The sequence below is a fragment of the Musca domestica genome, unplaced genomic scaffold, assembly GCF_030504385.1.
Source record: "Musca domestica strain aabys unplaced genomic scaffold, Musca_domestica.polishedcontigs.V.1.1 18, whole genome shotgun sequence".
Lineage (NCBI taxonomy): Eukaryota > Metazoa > Arthropoda > Insecta > Diptera > Muscidae > Musca > Musca domestica.
The window spans coordinates 3,796,406-3,816,543 of NW_026712238.1; the positions used below are offsets into that span (position 1 = coordinate 3,796,406).

General features: G+C 36.6%; 1 protein-coding gene across 3 annotated transcripts in view; it reads left to right on the top strand.

Moving 5' to 3' along the window:
* Window positions 1-20,138, top strand: part of LOC101899427 (Zona pellucida-like domain protein) — a 162,294-nt gene that overhangs the window by 53,313 nt on the left and 88,843 nt on the right. The window contains exon 3 of one of the 3 annotated variants that reach the window (XM_059120864.1): window positions 12,607-12,667. The exons of the other annotated variants lie outside the window; for them this stretch is intronic. The gene's annotated coding sequence lies outside the window, so the exon portion shown is untranslated. The remainder of the gene's footprint in view (window positions 1-12,606; window positions 12,668-20,138) is intronic. 3 annotated transcript variants of the gene reach the window in all.

A 20,138-nucleotide genomic window follows, 5' to 3' on the forward strand; every position in this document is an offset into this window, starting at 1 on the left:
CAGAGATGTCACATCGCTTAATGACATACCGCGTTTGAAGCGTCAGTCCAAGCAGATTTTTACCATGAACCAATACACACCACGCGAGCGCTCTGAAATAGTTGAAATTTACATTCAACAAAAGAAGTCAGTTGTGAAAACTCAACGTGCTTTTAAAACATTAAAAAATGTGAGAAGTGCGCCTTCTAAGAACACCATTAAGCGTTTATACGAAAAATTTTCGACTGGTAAGGCTCTTTCTAATCCGAAGAGGCCATATAAAAGTCGACCAAGGCGATCGGCCGAGAATATCACTGCCGTACGAGCCAGTGTTGAGAGGTCCCCAGGAACATCCCAAAAACGCCGTTCTCAGCAGTTGAGCATGGCTCGGTCCACTTTACAACGGATTATTCGCATTGAATGTTGCTTGCGGACAAGCCTCGTCGATTGGAATGGGCCCAAAGGTCCGTCGAATATGGGAAAATATATATGGCAGCTATATCTAAATCTGATCCGATGATCACCAATCGGACAATAGGGTTCGTCCTTGGGCCAAACAAATATTGTTTGCAAAATTTCATCTCAATCCGATAATAAATTCGACCAGCATTTTGTTCACAAGAATACATGGACCGACGGACGGACGGACAGACATGCATAAATCCACTCAGAAAGCGATTCTAGGAATATCCTCAGAAGTAACTATGAGTCTATCTCGCTTCCTTCTCCCTGTTACAAACGAATGCACAAAGACACAATACCCTTACCACTATGTGGGTGAAAAAAGTAGACTCCATGTCGGACGTCCTTGATACCCTACAACACCGACTCATCATTGTTTCGGAATCTTTGTTTACAGTACATTAGCGTTGTTCTACGACAATATTAGAATTATTTTGGTTGACAATGTTAACCCTCAAGCGAGTGACCATAGGGGTATTTTTGGTATTTTTTAAATATGGTAAAAACTGCGTTTAAACAGGATCGTCGAAATATTCCACAAAATTATTTGTCTATAAATGGAACTGTAGGTCTCAGGATATATCCCGTGTATTTACCTTTATACCTGATTTTTGTTATTGCGAGAGTCCTAGAAACTTTCGAGAGAATGTATTTAATATGAAATGTGACTTAATGATCATTATTTATACACAGAGGGTATATATCATATGAAAAAACGTGCATCATCGAAATAACAGACCCTAAGTCTCTTTGGACCAATTCCGTTTCAGGACATTTGGAGTCTATCTAGCGATGTCCGTTCCTCTGTCTGTGTGATGGATGGCGCGCACGATCACTCTCGAAGGCAGTATCCGATTTGATCCAAACTTGATACATTGTAGTATTATTGTTAAACTTAGATCGAGTTCTGAGATGGGCAATATTGGTCCACTCCTTTTAGTACCTCTACAACATTTTCAAACGATATATTATAATGTACAGAAAGAAATGTTAATCCAATTTTGCTCAAGCTTTGCAAATCCTAATATCTCTATCAGTACTAGGTCAGGTGCGAAAATGGAAAATATCGGTTTACTCTATCAAGTACGCAGGTACCCACAAAGGCTCAAGGTTTTGAATAATTATAACTCTTACAAAATGTGATATAAGAGTCCGATTTCTTCAAATGTCACACATCCCAATAATTTCAATAACCCAAGGTCTGGTGATAAGATGGAATATATCGGTCTACTCCTTGTGGTACCTCCGCCACAAGGGGTCGATACTTTAAATATTTATAAAACGCGGAAAAAAACATCCGATTCCATTTAGACCTGGCACCTCTCAATAGGATATGTTAAAAAGGGGGCAGAGATTGGACCATTCCTTCTGGTACATCTCCACAAAAGGTGAAAGCTTTGAATAAACAAAATAATTATAAAATCCGAAATAAGCATCAAGTTCTTTTTCTATTTCACACATTCCATTATTTCTACAAATACAAGATATGTTGTGAGGATGGGATATACGCGAAATTAACATCCGATTTCAATCAGACTTGGTACATCTCCATATTTCCATCAAAACAAGATCTATCAAAAAGATGATAGAGATCGAACCATTTCTTCTGGTACAAACTTTCACACATACAAACATTTTTGCTAAAGCAAGATCTGTTGTGAAGACTACATATATCTGTGAACCCTTTCTGATACCTTACCCACAAAGAGTCACAATTTCAATACTTTTATCTGTCATAACTTGCGAAACATGTCAGCGATTCTTTACAACTTGCTATATCTGAATATTTCTCTCAACCAGAAACCAGACATGAATGTGGAATTTATGACTTCGCATTTATGATTTTCTGATTTCCAATATTTTTATCTGTATTTGATGAAGTATCAAAATGGAATACCCCGATGTTACCCAATAACACATTATTTAAAGTAGTAGGTATGTGGCTTACATTATCTTTAAATTAATTATTCAGCTCATACATATCGTAAGGGTTTATTGGAAATTCTTTTTTTGGTACAAAAAATGCATAATTTCATGCTAATTAGGGCGCTTTTAGACAGATTGCTTGGTCAGAAAAATCAAGCATTTCGAGTTAAATATTATTATATTACACCTCTTTCCCTTTTCTCCCGAACTCAATATTTCCGTAAACATCCTTTACACATATGTGTGCGATTCAATAAGATTTCAAATAATTTCTTATAATATATTTAGCAAAATATGTAAAGAAAGAAGGCAATTTTATCCTCATTTCTCCCCCCAAAATATTTCCTCCCACCGCAGTGCAAACATTTACTCACACATACACAACACAATCACCAAGAAACAGAAAATGAAAATAACAAAATTCCTGGTTGTCAGTTACCATTAGTTAGTTATGTATTTTGGGTCCATAGAGGTAACTATCTGGCTTCGTAACGTAGGGCCACTCAACTACTTCCACTGCTGTTGCTGCTGGTGATGCAGGAAGCCAAAACTAAATGTTTTCTTCATCTCCGCTTTTCTTGCGAGCACTTCATCATTATTATCATCGTCAACTACTACCAAAAACAAAATTCCTCTTCGCCATGCCTCAGCAGCCAACCAGGAGGCATCCCAACCCATTATCATGTTTAGATGCTGCTTCAGCGGCACGTTTTGTATTTTAAAATCATGTTTTGTTGTTGTTATTGTCATGTTAATACAATGTATTCACATGTTTGAGTCGAGCAGCAGCAGCGGCAGCAGTAGTTGGGGCATTGGTAGTTGTTGTGGACCATCCCCAGCCATTAGCCAAAACCAACAACAACAACAAAACAAGAAAAACAAATTTCACAAACAAAATAAAACGGAAAACGAGAAAGAGAAAAACAAAAACTAAAACAAATGGAAATAACTTGGCTACTATGCTTGTGGCTCACTAAGTTATAGAGTTTTGTTTAGACAATTTTTCTTCGCTTTTCTTTTGTTTATTTGGTTGGTTTTTTTTTTTCACATCATCGTCGTCGTCGCCGTCACAGATGCCATCGTTGTTTGGTACGTTGTTACTGTTTTTTTTTTTTTTTGTTATTATTTTTGTTTCTTTGTTGTAGCTATTTTTCCAAATATCCGAATATTTAAGCTTCTGTGTATAATTTGGTTGTTTGCTGTTGTATTATTTTTATGCCATCATGTAAACTCGTTGAACTTTTCTTTTAAACAAAAAATGTAAAAATAATAAAACAACAAACAAAACAGGGAAATTTTTGTTGAACCATAAACAAACATAAACTATTGTGTGCAAAGGGTTATGATGTTAGTTAATGTTATTTACAGATGTACTTTTAAGAAGAAGAATTTTAGAACGGTGAAGTTGAATACCAGTGCAACAGGGTACCGAGAGGTCTAAGAGCCAAATCAATCAATACGAGAAAATACATTTTTTCCCCGAGTAATTTCAATAAATTTAAGAAAGTATTAAATAAACAGGTCAGGACAGGAGAAAAGACACTCTCCGATATTTTTCGATAATTTTTTTCTTATATTGTAACTTAGAAAATATAGTTAATAAAGAAATATAATAATAAACTAGGATCTATTTTCGAGTTCGTTGTCCAGCAGGTTGTAAACAAACAAAATGATCGCGTTTAATTGCCAAAGAGGTCAGCTGAAAATGTGCACCTTTGGTGGGCCACCAGAACTCAAGTGCAGGTCATGGTGATATTGTGGGCCGCCATAACAGGCGATGGTCTCCGCTCGAATATTATAGCGAAAATATTCTGCGTTGGACACGCAAACATTTTGGCCGCAGACCTTGGACATTCCACATGGCCACCCCAGAATGGTTACAAAATGAGGTTCCTCGCTTGATTTCCAGCGCACAATGACCACCGAAATCTCCGGATACCAATCCGTTGCACTATTGTGTCTGGAGTATTTTGGCAAGCAAGGTTGGCACTAAAAAATACCAAAATGTCGATCATCTCAAGCAAGCGCTTCGCCGGGAATGGCCCACTGTTTTTATACCCTACACCACAAGGTGGTCAGGGTATTATGTCTTTGTGCATTTGTTTGTAACAGGCAAAAGGAAACGAGATAGACCCATAGTTCCTTTTGATGATATGCATAGAATCACATTCTGAGTCGATTTATGCATGTCCGTCCGTTTGTCCATGTATTGTTGTAAACAAAGTACAGTTCGCATTTACTGTCCTATCCAGATGAAATTTTGCACAAATCATTTGTTTGGCCCTATTGAAATTGGAGATAATCGGTCAAAATTTAGATATAGGACGAAGATATGTCCGATTTGCCTTTTATTGTGCACCAAACGTGAATTATCAGTCCGAATTGTATGGAATTTTGCACGTACGATCAGATTAGACCTGAAAATAAGTATGCCAAATTTGATCGAAATCGGTTCAGATATAGCTATAGCTCCCATATATATTGTTCATCCGATTTACTATTTTTGTCCTCCGCAGTCGTAATATGCATTGCGCAACAACGATATTCATGGAAATATATCAAATACAGCTCAGAAATATCTTTGCCAAATTTTATCGAGATCGGTTCCGATTTGGATATAGCTTCCATATATATTTTTATCCGACTTCAATATCAGTCCAAATGGCCTGAATTTTTGTACATCCGACCGAATTCAGTCTAGAAACAAGTATATCAAATTCGGTTAAGCTAAAGCTATAGTTCCCATGAATAAGTTTCATCCGTTTTGGTCTTTATGTCCTTCGCATTCGTAATGTGAATTTGACAACAATGGTGTATGTTGTCCTTTAGAGCTCAGAAATACCTTTGCCAAAATTTATCGAGATCATCTAAGATTTGAATATCGGACTAAGGATATATCCGTAATCCGATTTCGGGTTTATTGTGTAAGTAATGGCTAATATCAGCCTAAATGGAGTGAATGTCGGGACGTACATTTCCATTTGGTGGAACTCGGCTCCGATATAGATATTTTTTTATACCCTCCACCATACTATGGAGGGTATATTAATTTTGTCATTCCGTTTGTAACTCCTCGAAATATTCATGTCAGACCCAACAAAGTATATATATTCTTGATCAGCGTAAAATTCTAAGACGATTTAGCCATGTCCGTCTGTCTGTCTGTCTGTCCGTCTGTCTGTTGTAATCACGCTATCTTTCGAACAAATTGAGATAGAAGGCTAAAATTTTGCACACATGTATATTTTCCCAGTAGGCAGGTTAAGTTCGTAAATGGGCCATGTAGGTCCAAGTTATCATATAGCCCCCATATAACGGTACCTCCCGATATTCGGAATTTTGATGATTTTAGCGACATTATTCACCGGAATTATTTCAAATTTGGTATTTGAAGTTCGTAATGGATACTACAGCCCATGCCAGAAAATTGTCTGTGCAGGTCCACGTCTTCGTATAGCCCCCATATAACGGTACCCCCATATTCGGTATTTTGACGATTTTAGCTATATTATAAACAGATTTTTCTTCAAGTTTCGCTTTTTAATATTGTAATAATATATGACAAAAGTTGCCTATGCAGGCCCACGTCGTCGTATAAGCATTCGGTATTTTTAAGATTTTAACAGAATTTTTAACGGTTTTTTTTTTGGAAATTGCCAAATTTGTACCGAAATTGCCAAATTAAAAGTTCGGCCCGGCCGAACTTACAGCTTTTTTACTTGTTTTAATATAATCCTTCTCGAAGTAATATCATGCATTTTACAGGGTGAGATAAAAAAACTGCAACAAAGTCAAACTTCATAACTTTTAGATATGTTTTTGACATTCTTTTGAATGGAAAAATATGTTGGAAAAAGCATCAAATTTTAGAATAAGTTTAGATTTGTTCGAATTGGTCACATTTGGCACGAATTATGGCCTTCAAACGGCCAATGAAACCGTCACACGCTGCCCGAATGTTGCTCTGCGGTATTTTGGCCCATTCCCGGCGAAACGCTTGCTTGAGGTGATCAACACATAGCTATTTTTTAGTGCCAACCTTACACTGTAGGGTATCATACAGTCGGCCCCGCCTGGCATATATAGCGGAAATTGAGATTACTTTTCTTCAGTGATTTATTGTAAAATTTAATGAAAATGTTGATGAAAGAGTCTTGTAAATTTTGCATAAAATTACATGAGGTACGGTTATATCCCAAAAATGTATTTAATTCGCAATTCCTTGTGGTTAGGTAAGATTAAGACTTTAAATGTATTCTGTTAATGTATTCTATGACAAATAATATTTTATAATATTTTGATTTTTTACGATTCAGTGTAAAGGGAGTATTTGTACCGCCTTGTTTGAGGTATTTTGTGGGATTTCAAAAATTTTTACGTTGTTAAGTTTTGATATTTACAGTCCATTGGACCCATATTAAGTTACCACTGAAAATACCACATTTAAATGCTTTTAACGGTTACCTTGACATTTATAATTCCAGGAGGTACGAAAAAGTTCCAGAAAAAAAAAATGCTAACATTGTTGTTTCCACCCGCTATTGCGAATTTTGAAAATTTCACCAATTTTTTTAACTAAACTTTTTTAAACCAAACTGCCTTTCTACCGATTTAACTGGCATTTGCAGTTAAAAATTGAACTCACTCGAATGCTAAATCTAAAATTAATTATTATCGAAATTCGAATATAGCGCAATTATGGTAATAATAATAAATAATGAATAAATTTTGTGCAAGAAATTTTGGAAAATATTATTTTAACGCCTTTACATCAACTTCTCAAATACCCAATTCATAACCCCTTTAGCTACAAATGCCTATATCCAATGGCACCACACATCAACTCTCCCAAACGAACATTTTATTGAATCAGCTGGAAAAAACACACAAAAATGTTCGTAGCAGACAATGACTGATGTCGTAATGGGAAAATAATTTGTATGAGTTCAGCACCGACAATCTACCTTTGTTTCTTTTGTTTCTATTTTGGGCTGATCTTAACCACACCAAAATTTTACACTTGACTTCTCTTTTGCGATGTCGGTCTACGAATGGCTACGTACCTTAGTTGGTGGCGGATGTTGTGCTTCTGAAAATTGTATAACGAGTTCGTGTGGCCCATGTTGAGGGGGGCTGTGTAGATGAATGCGAAGTTGTTCACTTCCGTGAAAGGTTTTTAGGGTCATTTGTGATAGAAGTGAATATTTTAGTTTATGTAGTTTATCTTAATTTATATTATAGGATGTTATTAATGAAAACTTAGAATTGAAAAAAAAAAAAATTAATAAAAAAGTAGACCTACAGTGGTATGTATGTTCGATATATGCAGGGTGAGATGAAAAAACTGCAACAAATTTCAGACTGCTTCATTTCCATGCCAGTCGTCCGACAGCTCTTAAAATTATTCCAGCGACATCTCATTATATTATTTACAAGCGTTCAAAAGCATTTTGGTGAGAATTTTCCAGAAAAAAATTTTATTCGTGATGGAATTCAAGTGTGATAGTGTAATTTCTTTATATTTGGCTGGAAAACCACAAGTCGCCATCGTTAGATCACTCCAGCATTTTAATTTGAATAAATCTTTTGTGTCTTGTACCATCGCTCGTTACCGTGATACTGGTAGCTTAGCCCGACGTCAAGGAAGTGGACGGAAAAAACAGCAACATCAGCAGAAATGATTCAAAAAGTAAAGAAGCGACTTGATCGACACCGCGTCTCAGTGGCCGAAAAATGGCTCGTGAGCTGAACATAACGCAATATTTCGGCAAATATTGAAAAATGAGCTAGGGGTAAAGCCATTGAAATTCCAAAACTTGCAAGAACTTACATCGCAACAGAAAGAAAAAGACTCAAAAGAGCTAAAGAGTTGCTTCGATGCTTGACCGAAAGTGGTGAACTGCCGATTTTGGGTTTCTGCCGATGAGAAAACATACGTTGTCCCGCAGATTGTAAACAAAAACAAAATTATCGTGTTTACTTGCCAAAGAGGTCAGCTGAAAATCTGCTCCTTCGGTTGGCCACCAAAACTCAAGCGCTGGCCATGGTGATGGTGTGGGCCTCCATCACAGCAGATGGTCGCTCTCCGCTCGTTCTAATCGACCGAATACATGCCGAATATTTTTGCAAAAATATTCTGGAGGGTGTATTAAAGCCTTGGGCACTCAATCATTTTGGCCGCAGACCTTGGACATTCCAACAGGACTCAGCAGCATCGCACTTAGCACGCTCCACCCAAGAATGGTTACAAAATGAGGTTCTTCACTTCATTTCCAGCGCACATTGACCACCTGAAATCTCCGGATACCAATCCGTTGGACTATTGTGCCTGGAGTATTTTGGAAAGCGTGGTTGGCACTAAAAGATACCAAAGTGTCGATCACCTCAAGCAAACGCTTCGCCGGGAATGGGCCAAAACACCGCAGACCAACATTCGGACAGCGTGTGGCGGTTTCATTGACCGTTTGAAGGCCATAATTCGTGCCAAAGGTGTTCAATTCGATAAAATCTAAACTTAGTCTAAAATGTGATGCTATTTCCGCTATTTTTTCGGGGTTGACCATGTGATACCCTACAACACTACAATATGTTAGAAGCCCCTTTATGTCCAAATCCATTTTGGAAGATTTCGCTTTTGAAATTATGTCACGGAGCACTGCCCAGATATTACCTTTAGCATATTGACCAGGGACATTTGCCCAATATGTACGCACCCCGTCGTGCTGTTAGTTGTTGTGGTCCGTTTCACAGCTTAATATAATCCAATGGTGATCCCAAATGCTACACTTCTTCCCTGTCCTTAACTCTCTTCTCAGGCGAAATTCCGTGTCGATTCGTTTCAATTGTGTGATCGGGACTTTTTTTCTGTATTTGGTTCATTTGAACCCCTAAATGTTTTGCGATCATCTCCAAAAGTAATGGTTCATTCTACTCGTTGTCCTAAACTCTTACTTCATGCGAAATTTCGTGTCCTATAGTTTCTAGTCCCATGCTAACTTCCGCATCGATTGGTCTATAATTGCGACCTGGAGAGCAACTGCAAAATAAGGAAATTGTTCAGTGTTTGGTCCATTTCAACCCTTAATTATTATGCGATCATCTCCAAAAGCAATGGGCTTCCATTCTGGCCCTAGCCCCACCTCCATTCTAAATTTAGTGAAGATTGGGCCATAATTGCGACCTGTAGAGTGATTACAAATTAACATGGACAGACGGACGGACGGACATACATAGCTAGATCGACTCAGCTCGGCGAGATAGGAAAACCCATATATACTTTCCTATGTAGGAAACCAATGTTTCGAGGTGTTACATAATTTTTGACCCAATTAAACCTAGTGTTGTTGGGTATAATTATGGATTTTGAGTTTGTTGCAGTTTTTTACCCTGTAAAGGCTTCAAGTCATTATCAATCACAATATGCAGCTGAGGAACCCTGTGAGCAGTCCATGTTTCAAAATTTCGAATTTCTGTAACAAAAATTGTTTTTTGAACTAATTACCACTATTTTAGAGGATTCTATTGAAAAGTAATAAAAATAATCGGTCAATACCATGTATACCGTACATCAGGGTGCAAAGCGATAAAAAGCCATTTAATAAAAATGCAAACATCAACAATCAATTGAAAACCACAATACACAACAAATTATATTTGCTTTCTTTTTTTTTTTTTTCTTTTGTCCATCGATGAAATTGATACAATCCGACAATTTTTTGCAGCCAATTAGGTGTTAATAATAGTAAATAATAATCATAATAACCATACAGCGATAGCATCGTGGCATTTATGTCGTTAGCGCAATTTCTCTTCCACTTCCTAATTAAAGTATCGATGACGTTGAAGTGAAGAAGTTGTAACAATTACATGATTGATTACAACATAGTGGCTTACATTTGCTTTCATGGCTAACCAATACCTTGCAGTCTTCTTCTTCAGTTTATAACCCACAAACACACACACACTCACTCACAACAACATTTCCAATCACATAATAATAGCATGTTGCATTTACACGCTGTTCACTCACTTTCCAGATGGTTTCATTGCTGGATAATCGGAATGAAGATGATGATTGGTTAACACGCACCGCCAAACCACCATTTGAAAGGAAGCCACAATAGTTTGTTTGCATATGCATATCGACTCGAAATCGACTCTTGGAAAAACGAATAGAAATAAACAATTAATAAACACATGGAAATTTATGATTGTTGGCAATGTAAGGAGTGGGGAGGTGTAAAGTCTTACAAATGTGTTAAAAATTATAATAAACTATCGTTGAAAATTATGAAAATATAGGCAATGGGGTTTGTGGTGAAAATAATTGGTAATGCTTCAATAATTGGTTAAGTAATACGTTATGAAAAATACAACAAAATGTTTTGAATGCAAACAGAGCATGACATTGTAACATTGATGTGCATTTTATTGTGAGGAGAATTCTAACATTCTATATTATTTCTAATGAAAGAATTTTTAAATGTTTATTTTTAAATTTTTAAATGTTTATACCCTTATTATGCCTTTGTGCATTTGTTTGTAACAGGCAAAAGGAAACGAGATAGACCCATAGTTCCTTTCGACGATCTGCATAGAATCACATTCTGAGTCGACTTATGCATGTCCGTCCGTCCGTCCGTCCGTCTGTCCATGTATTTTTGTAAACAAAGTACAGTTCGCATTTATTGCCCTATCCACATGATAGGGCAATATTTTGCACAAGTCACTTGTTTGACCCAAGGACGAACCCTATTGAAATTGGAGATAATCGGTCAAAATTTAGATATAGCTCCCATATATATCTTCGTCCCATTTGTCTTTTATTGTGCACCAAACGTGTAATATCAGCTCGAATTGTATGGAATTTTGCATATACACCCAAATTAGGTCTGAAAATAAGTATGAAAAATTTGATCGTAATCGGTTTAAATATAGCTATAGCTCCCATATATATTGTTCATCCGATTTGTTATTTTTGTCCTCCGCAGCCGTAATATGCACTCTGTAACAACAATATTTGGGGAAATATATCAAATACAGCTCAGAAAAACATTTGCTAAATTTTATCGAGATCGGTTCAGATTTGAATATAGCTCCCATATATAACTTTCTCCGATTTACCATTTATTGTGCACCAAATGTCTAATATTTGCCCAAATTGGATGGAATTTGGCACATACGACCAAATTGAGTCTAGAAGGTATTATGCCAAATTTAATGAAGATCGGTTCAGATATAGCTATAGCTCCCATATATATTGTTTATCCGATTTTTTGTATTTGTTTCCCACAGCCGTAATATGCACTCCGTAACAACGATATTCAAGGAAAAATATCAAATACAGCTCAGAAATACCTTTGCTAAATTTTATCGAGATCGGTTCAGATTTGGATATAGCTCCCATATATATCTTTATCTGATTTCAAATTAATTTTGCACCAAATGGGCAATACAAGTCCGAATTTAAAAGATACAAATGCTTCGGCATATTTAGTCCTTTGAATTTTAAATTATAATCATAGGGTGTATGATTGAATTCTCCCATTAAAACTTTTAATTATTATGTGGAGTTCAACTAAATTAGCAAAGTGGTGCAGGGTATCATTAAATCGGCCCCGCCCGGACTTTAAGACTTTCTTTACTGGTTTTTTTGTAATGTATTCCTTAACTGTTTTTAAGATTTTGTATACCCTCTATGGAGGGTATATTAACTTTGTCATTCTGTTTGTAACTCCTCGAAATATTCATAATAGACCCTACATGGACGATCTAGCGATGTCCGTCTGTCTCTCTGTCTGTCTTAATCACGCTATTTTCGAACGAATTGAGATAGAAGGCTACAATTTTGCATACATGCATTGTTTACCAGTAGTTCGTAAATGGGCCATGCCGGTCCACGTTTTCGTATAGCCCCCTTATAACGGTACCTCCCGGTATTCGCTATTTTCATGATTTAAGCTACATTATTTAAAATTTCGTATTTTAAGTTCGTAATGGGTACTACAGCTTATGACAAGGATTTTTATATGCAAGTCCACGTCTTCGTATAGCCCCCATATAACGGTACCTCCCTATATTCGATATTTTGATGAGTTCAGCAAATTAAGTCAAGTTCCTTCCAAATGTTGGAGGGTATTAAAAGTTCGGGCCGGCCGAATTTAGCTTCTTTTTTACTTGTTTCATATTTTTTTTTTTGCAAATTTAATACATAAAATTTATTTCATTTTTCATTTTCAGGTAAGTCACTGTTGTCTTCTGAAGGCTCTGACATGTGAATTATTTACATATCTGCTAGCAAGTAAGTTCGAAATATACAGGGTTGCCCATATTCGACGGACCTTTGGGCTCTTTGGGCCCATTCCAATCGACGAGGCTTGTCCGCAGGCAACGGGAACAAATGCAAATCAATGCGAATAATCCGTAGTAAAGTGGACTGAGCCATGCCCAACTGCGTTTTTGGGATGTTCTTGGGGACCTCTCAACACTGGCTCGTATGGCAGCGATATTCTCGGCGATGTGACATCTCTGTCAAAAGTTATGGCGTTGCCACGAGGGTCCGTCGAATATGGGCAACCCTGTATTGGAAAATATATATTCATATATTATAAATACTAGTATAAGATAATCTCTCAGATGCACTGGAATGGCAGTCCATGTATATTTTCAAAAGTTTATACCTTAACCAGCAAAAAAAGCAGTAAGTTCGGCCAGGCCGAACTTTGAATACCCTCCACCTTTTTGGACGAATTAGGAAATTTTTTTTGGAATTTCAGATAATTCCAACGAAAAATTCATCAAATATACCGAATATCGGGGTATACCGTTATATGGGGGCTATACGAAATCGTGGACCTATCTCGATAATTTTCTTCCAGGGCATAAAGTACTCACACGGAACTTTTTGTGAGAATTTTCAGACAATTCCATTGGAAAGTGAAATAGTAAAATCATCAAAATGCCGAATATCGGGGGTTACTGTTATATGGGGGTATACAAGGACATACATAGATAATTCTCTTCCAGTGGATAAAGTACTTACAAGAAACTCCTTGTGTGCAATTTCAGATAATTCCATTGAAAAATGTGGCTAAAATCATCAAAATACCAACTATCGGGGGTACCGTTATATGGGAGCTTTACGATATCGTAGACATATACAGACAATTCCTTCAGGGGGTAAAGTACAGACACAAATAACTCCTTGGGTAGAATTTCACACAATTCCACTAAAGAGTTTGGATAAAATCATCAGAATACAGAGTATCGCAGGTGCCGTTGTATGGGGGCTATACGATATCGTAGACCGATGTAGCACAACTTCGAACTTGACCTGCCTGCGGACAAAGGGCTGAGCTGTGCAAAATGCTATCTTCATTCGTTTTGACTCTAGCGTGACAGGGATATACCATAGGCGATGACTTGCTATATAGAAATTCTAGAGTGTGTCAGTATGTCAGATGTTTATTTCGCATTTCATGAGAATTTTGGTAATTCAAGTTTTAACCTCTTTGTGGGGGAGGTACCAGAAGTAAAAGAACGATACATCCCATTTTTACACCAGATTTTTATTATGTTAAAATATGTTGGGATGTGTGGAATTTGTAGGGAATCGGATGTTTATTTCGTATTTTATGGGCATGTTGATTATTCTAAATGTTGACTCCTTTGTGAGGAGTTACTAAAAGGAACGCGTCCATATCTACCTTTTTCATAACAGATCTTGCGTTAGCAGTCATATTGGAATGTGTGAAGTTTAGAATGTGTCAGATGTTTATTTCGCAATTTTATGAAATATACAATTATTCAAATTGGGGGAGGTACTTGAAGGAGTGGTCCGATATATCCCATCTTCACACCAGATTTTCGTTAGCAAGTGATGTGTGAGAATCGGTTACTTATTTCAAATTTTGTAAGAGTTATGATTACTCAAAATTGCGACCCTTTGTGTGGGATGTACTTAATGGGGTGTACTGATATTATCCATGTTCGCATCCGACTTAGCACTGATACAAATATTAAGATTTGCAAAGTTTGAAAAAAATGGATTAACCTTTCTTCAATAGTATTACGATGTGCTAAGTTTGAATCAAATCGGATACTCCCTTCGAGAGTTATCGTGCACACCAGCCAGAAAGACAGACAGACGGACGGACACTAAATCGACTCCAAATGTCTTGAAACGGATTTGGTCCAAAGAGACCTAGGGTCTAAATCCGTTTTGGTCGTATCAAATGTAGTCACATGGCTGAGGGTATAAAACCAAAAATGTTTTTGCAGTTTTCCTACATTAAACTTAAAGTTGTCATAAGGCCATGCCAAATCTTCAATTTATGTAATGACAAAATTCTATAATATGACTAAGCCTAAATAGTATCGGAACCAAAAATAACAGCAGTTCAATAAAATATTGCCTCACACAACTGTTTCCAGTTAACAGCTGTTCTTCCAAAACAACCGTTTGTCAAGTCATTGCCAGTAGTTTGCCTAAACAATTTCCCAAGAAAAAAAAAAAAAACAAAAACAAAAATGACAATGCTTTCTGTCGTAAATTGTAAATAACGAACAAGTATTTGAGTATTATGGCCAATAACCATTTAAGTCGCAACACCAAATTTTACCGCTTTCGGTCACTTGGGCACAAGAAGTATGCCGAACAAACAAGCACTTCAAACATACAATTATTTTGTTTTATGCCATTGTTGTTGTTGTTGTGTGGAAATACGACAAGGCCAAATGTCTGCCATGCCATGTCGGCCGTGTACATATATCCGACAAAAGTATTTAAATTGTTGACCAAATAAAGACAAACAACAGCAACACAAAACATTGGTATATGGGTGGTAAATTGGCCAAAACTAAATTGCCAATTTCTGTTGGTGTCATGAAACCAAAATAAAAACAAACAACAACAACAGCAATTCGAGTTCCATTGAACTGTTGTTTGGCTAATTTGGTTGAGAACTTAATGTGCGTTTTTTGCTTGGCTGGTTGGTTGATTAATTAACGTTCATTTCTTGCAAGATCTTGGTAATTGGCCTGAAAGAAAAAGCAATGAAGGCATTATTTTCTCAATCAATTCTCTGCTCCATTCTCAGAGGTATTAGTTTTGGCATTTTTGAGATGAAATTGTGTTGTGCTGTTAAGTCTTTATTGTACTGCCTTGAAATAATCCTTTCTTTACTCATTGCTGTCTGTCAATCTCCAATCAGCTTAGAAAGTTCTTGATGGAGAACGGCTTTTTCTTGAGAATTCTCAATGAAATGGTTCTAATTAAATTCTTTTAATTGTAAAAAAAAAAAACATTTCGTACCTATGGTTCAATAAACCAAGAAATTTCTAGCCGTAAAATATGTTCTCCATCCGTGTTTTTGTTATTTCTGTGAAGAAATTATTTCTTTTCGGTTGAAGTTATTATTGTTATTCTTTACAATTGATGCGGTATTTGTGGCATTTATGCTATTCTTTGTTTTTTTTTTTCTTCTTTCTCTTGCCAAGTTTTATTGTTATTTCAATTCATTCTTTTTTCAATATTTTTTTTTGTTTCATAGCCTTCATCATGTCAAACCACACATTTGGTGCAAATAATGTTATGGATTTTTGTTTTGTTTTTGTCTTATTCTTGTTCTTTAAGTCGTCTGTCTGCCGATACACTTATATATGTGCCATGTTTTCATTTCATCAGCAGAGAAATAAAGTTGTTGTGCGAAACCGAAATCCATCTCGTTGTACGTGATGCCAAAAAAAAAGAGAAGAAAGAAAAGAAATGCTTTCTTTCTTTCTTTCGTAGCCATTTGTTCTATTCTGTGTGGCAGGTTTTGTTGTTCTAAAACACCGTAGAGACGAGAAGGTCAATAAACTCAATGCCACGATAAACTGTTTTATGGTTCGGAAATAATGGTTCGTTATGGTACCAAAGTAAGCTAAAGTTCTGCACAAATATTGCAGAATCAGTGCGCAAATATTTAGTGATATGTTTTGACTTATTTTTTTTTCGGGGTTAACGTTCGTTATGGGTATTTTTTAATGGAATTTTTTATTAGAATATTTTTTATTTAAAGAAAATATTTCAAAGATAATGAAATTATTATCGTAGGGCGGAAATGAATTCAACAACTCAGTTTGTACAGACGATATTAAAAGCAGTAAGGAAAAGTCAAAAATCGGGCGGGGCCGACTACAGGGTTAGATGAAAAAACTGCAACCAAACTTAGACAGCTCTCATTTCCAAGCTACTCGTGCGGCAGCTGCTAAAATTATTCCATATTGTTTACAAGCGTACAAAATCATTTTGGTGAGAATTTTTAAGAAAAAAAGTTATTCGTGATGGAATTAAAGCGTGATAGTCTGATTTCTTTATATTTGGCTGGAAAAAAAATGTTTGTGTTTCGTACCATCGCTGGTTACCGTGGTACTGGTAGCGAAGAACGACGTCACGGAAGAAAACAGCAACAACAGCAGAAATGGATCGAAAAATAAAGAAGCGATTTGATCGAAACCCGCACGGTGGCCGAAAAATGGCTCGTGATCTGAACATATTGCAATATTTCATTTGGGCATTGAAATTCCAAAAAGTGCAAGAACTTACACTTACAACGGAAGAAAACAGACTCAAAAGAGCTAAAGAGTTGCTTCGTTTGGCCGAAAGTGGTGAACTGCCGAATTTGGTTTTCTCCAATGGGAAAACATTCGTTGTCCAGCAGTTTGTAAACAAACAAAAATGGTCGTGTTTATTTGATGTCAGCTGAAAATTTGCACCTTCGGTTGGCCACCGCAACTCAAGCGACGGCCATGGTTATGGTGTGGGCCGCCATAACAGCCGATGGTGTCGATCACCTGAGAGCAACATTCGGGCAGGGTGTGACGGTTTCATTGGCCGTTTAAAGCCATATTTAGTGCCAAAGGTGACCAATTCGAACAAATCTAAACTTATTCTAAAATTTGATTCAATAAAATTTAAACAAAAAAATGTAAAAATTATTTTGTTGTAGTCTTTTCCAAATGAAAACGTATGTCCCGAAATTCACCCCATTTGGGCTGATAATAGCCATTATTTGAAAAATAACCCTGGAATCGGATTAAGCATATACATGGGAGCTATATCCAAATCATAACCGATCTCGATTAAATTTGGCAATGGTATTTCCGAGCTCTTCCACGTATTATTCTTGTGGTGTTCATACGAATGTGAGGGACTTAAACACCAATTTGGATGAAAAAATATATATGGGAGCTAAAGCTATATCTGAACCGATTTTCTCCAAATTAGATGTATTTGCTTCTCGACTGAATTCGGTTGGATGTGCGAAATTTCAGGACTTTTGGACTAATATTGGAAATTTGGATATTCCATAATAAGTCTATATTGGCCATTTACTGCACAAATAATACGAAATCGGTTGAGGATATACAGGGTGAGATGAAAAATTTGTAACCAACTTCAGACTGCTGACATTTCTAAGCCACTCGTCCGACAGCTGTTAAAATAATTCCAGTGACTGGTCTTGGTTTTCTCCGATGAGAAAACATTCGTTGTCCAGCAGTTTGTAAACAAACAAAATGATCGTGTTTATTTGCCAAATAGGTCAGCTGAACATGTGCACCTTCGGTTGGCCACCAGAACTCAAGCGCCGGCCATGGTGATTGGGTGGGCCACCATAACAGCCGATGGTTGCTCTCCGCTCGTATTAATCGGCCGTGGCATCAGAATAAATGCCGAATGTTATCGCGAAAATATTCTGGAGGGTGTATTAAAGCCTTGGCCACGCTCAGCACCATCGCACTCAGCACGCGCCACCCAAGAATGGTTACAATATGAGGTTCCTCACTTCATTTCCAGGTTACCAATCCGTAATTTTTTTGTAAATCAAGGTTGGCACTAAAAAATCCCAAAGCAAGCGCTTCGCCGGGAATGGGCCAAAATATCGCAGAGCGACATTCGAGGAGCATTCGTGCCAGAGGTGACCAATTCGAAAAAATCGCAACTTAATCTAAAATTTTATGCTATTTCCGACAATGTTTGCTTTCATTCAATAAAATTTAGAAAAAGATATAGAAATTATGGGGTTTGACTTTGTTGCAATTTTTTTACGCACCCTGTAGATAGAGCAACCCTATAAAGGTAACTTGCGATATTTCGTATTGTAACGCTTGCTTTCTTCAACCAATTTCGCTGGCATCTGACATTTGAACCGTTAAGTTTTCTGGTGTGTTGACATAATTATAAAATATTCCAAACCTATGTAATTTTGGTGACTATATGAAAAATAATTATGACTTTTGTATTTTTGAAAGCGTACGAAAATCACAATTCTTGATTTTCAAAGGAATTTTTAGCTTTTTCGAAGTAATTTTTATTTTATTTTAAGAAAAAATCACCTGAAACCCTTCTTGCAATTCCCAATGGTCTTTATACCCTACACCACATAGTGGTAAGGGTATTATGTCTTTGTGCATTTGTTTGTAAAAGGTAAAAGGAAACGAGATAGAGCCATAGTTCCTTTTGATGATCTGCATAGAATCACATTCTGAGTCGATTTATGCATGTCCGCCTGTCCGTCCGTCTGTCCATGTATTTTTGTAAACAAAGCACAGTTCGCATTTATTGTCCTACCCAGATGAGATTTTGCACAAATCATTTGTTTGGCCAAGGACGAACCCTATTGAAATTGGAGATAATCGGTCAAAATTTAGATATAGCTCCCATATATATCTTCGTCCGATTTGCCTTTTATTGTGCACCAAACGTGTAATATCAGCCCGAATTGTATGGAATTTTGCACATACAACCAAATTAGGCCTGAAAATATGTATGCCAAATTTGATCGAAATCGGTTCAGATATAGCTATAGCTCCCATATATATTGTTCATCCGATTTGTTATTTTTGTCCACCGCCGCCGTAATATGCACTCTGCAACAACAATATTTGGATAAATATATCAAATGCAGCTCAGAAATACCGTTGCAAAATTTTATCGAGATCGGTTTAGATTTGGATATAGCTCTCATATATAACTTCGTCCGATTTACCTTTGATTATGCACCAAACGTCTAATATTTGTCCAAATGGGATGAAATTTGGCACTTCAAATGTGGTGAAGATCGGTTTAGATATAGCTACAGCTCCCATATATACTGTTCATCCGATTTGTTATATTTATTACCCACAGCCGTAATATGCACTCCGTAACAACGATATTCAGGGAAATATATCAAATACAGCTCAGAAATATCTTTGCCAAATTTTATCGAGATCGGTTCCGATTTGGATATAGCTGCCACATATATTTTTATCGGATTTCAAACTAATTGTGCCCCAAATGGGCAATACAAGTCCGAATTTAAAAGATACAAATGCTTCGGCATATTTATTCCTTTGAATTTTAAATTATAATTATAATCATAGCGTGTATGATTGAATTCTGCCATAAAAACTTTTAATTATAATGCGGAGCTCTATTAAATTATGAAAGTGGTGTAGGGTATCATAAAGTCGGTCCCGGCCGACTTTAAGGCTTTCTTTACTGGTTTTCCCTTAAAGGTGTATTAAACTAAAGAAACTATATCTATATACATATATTGCACTGACTTCTTTGTACACTTCCAGTAGTTGCATCATTAATCTAATAAACTATCTGCCATAAACTAAACCATAACAGCCAAAGATAATAAACACAAAAAATGTTGATAGCACTACTTCCCCATAACACCATGACATGTTAACGCATCTTTCCATTTACTACTTCCTATTCAGCACACTCTTTTTTATCC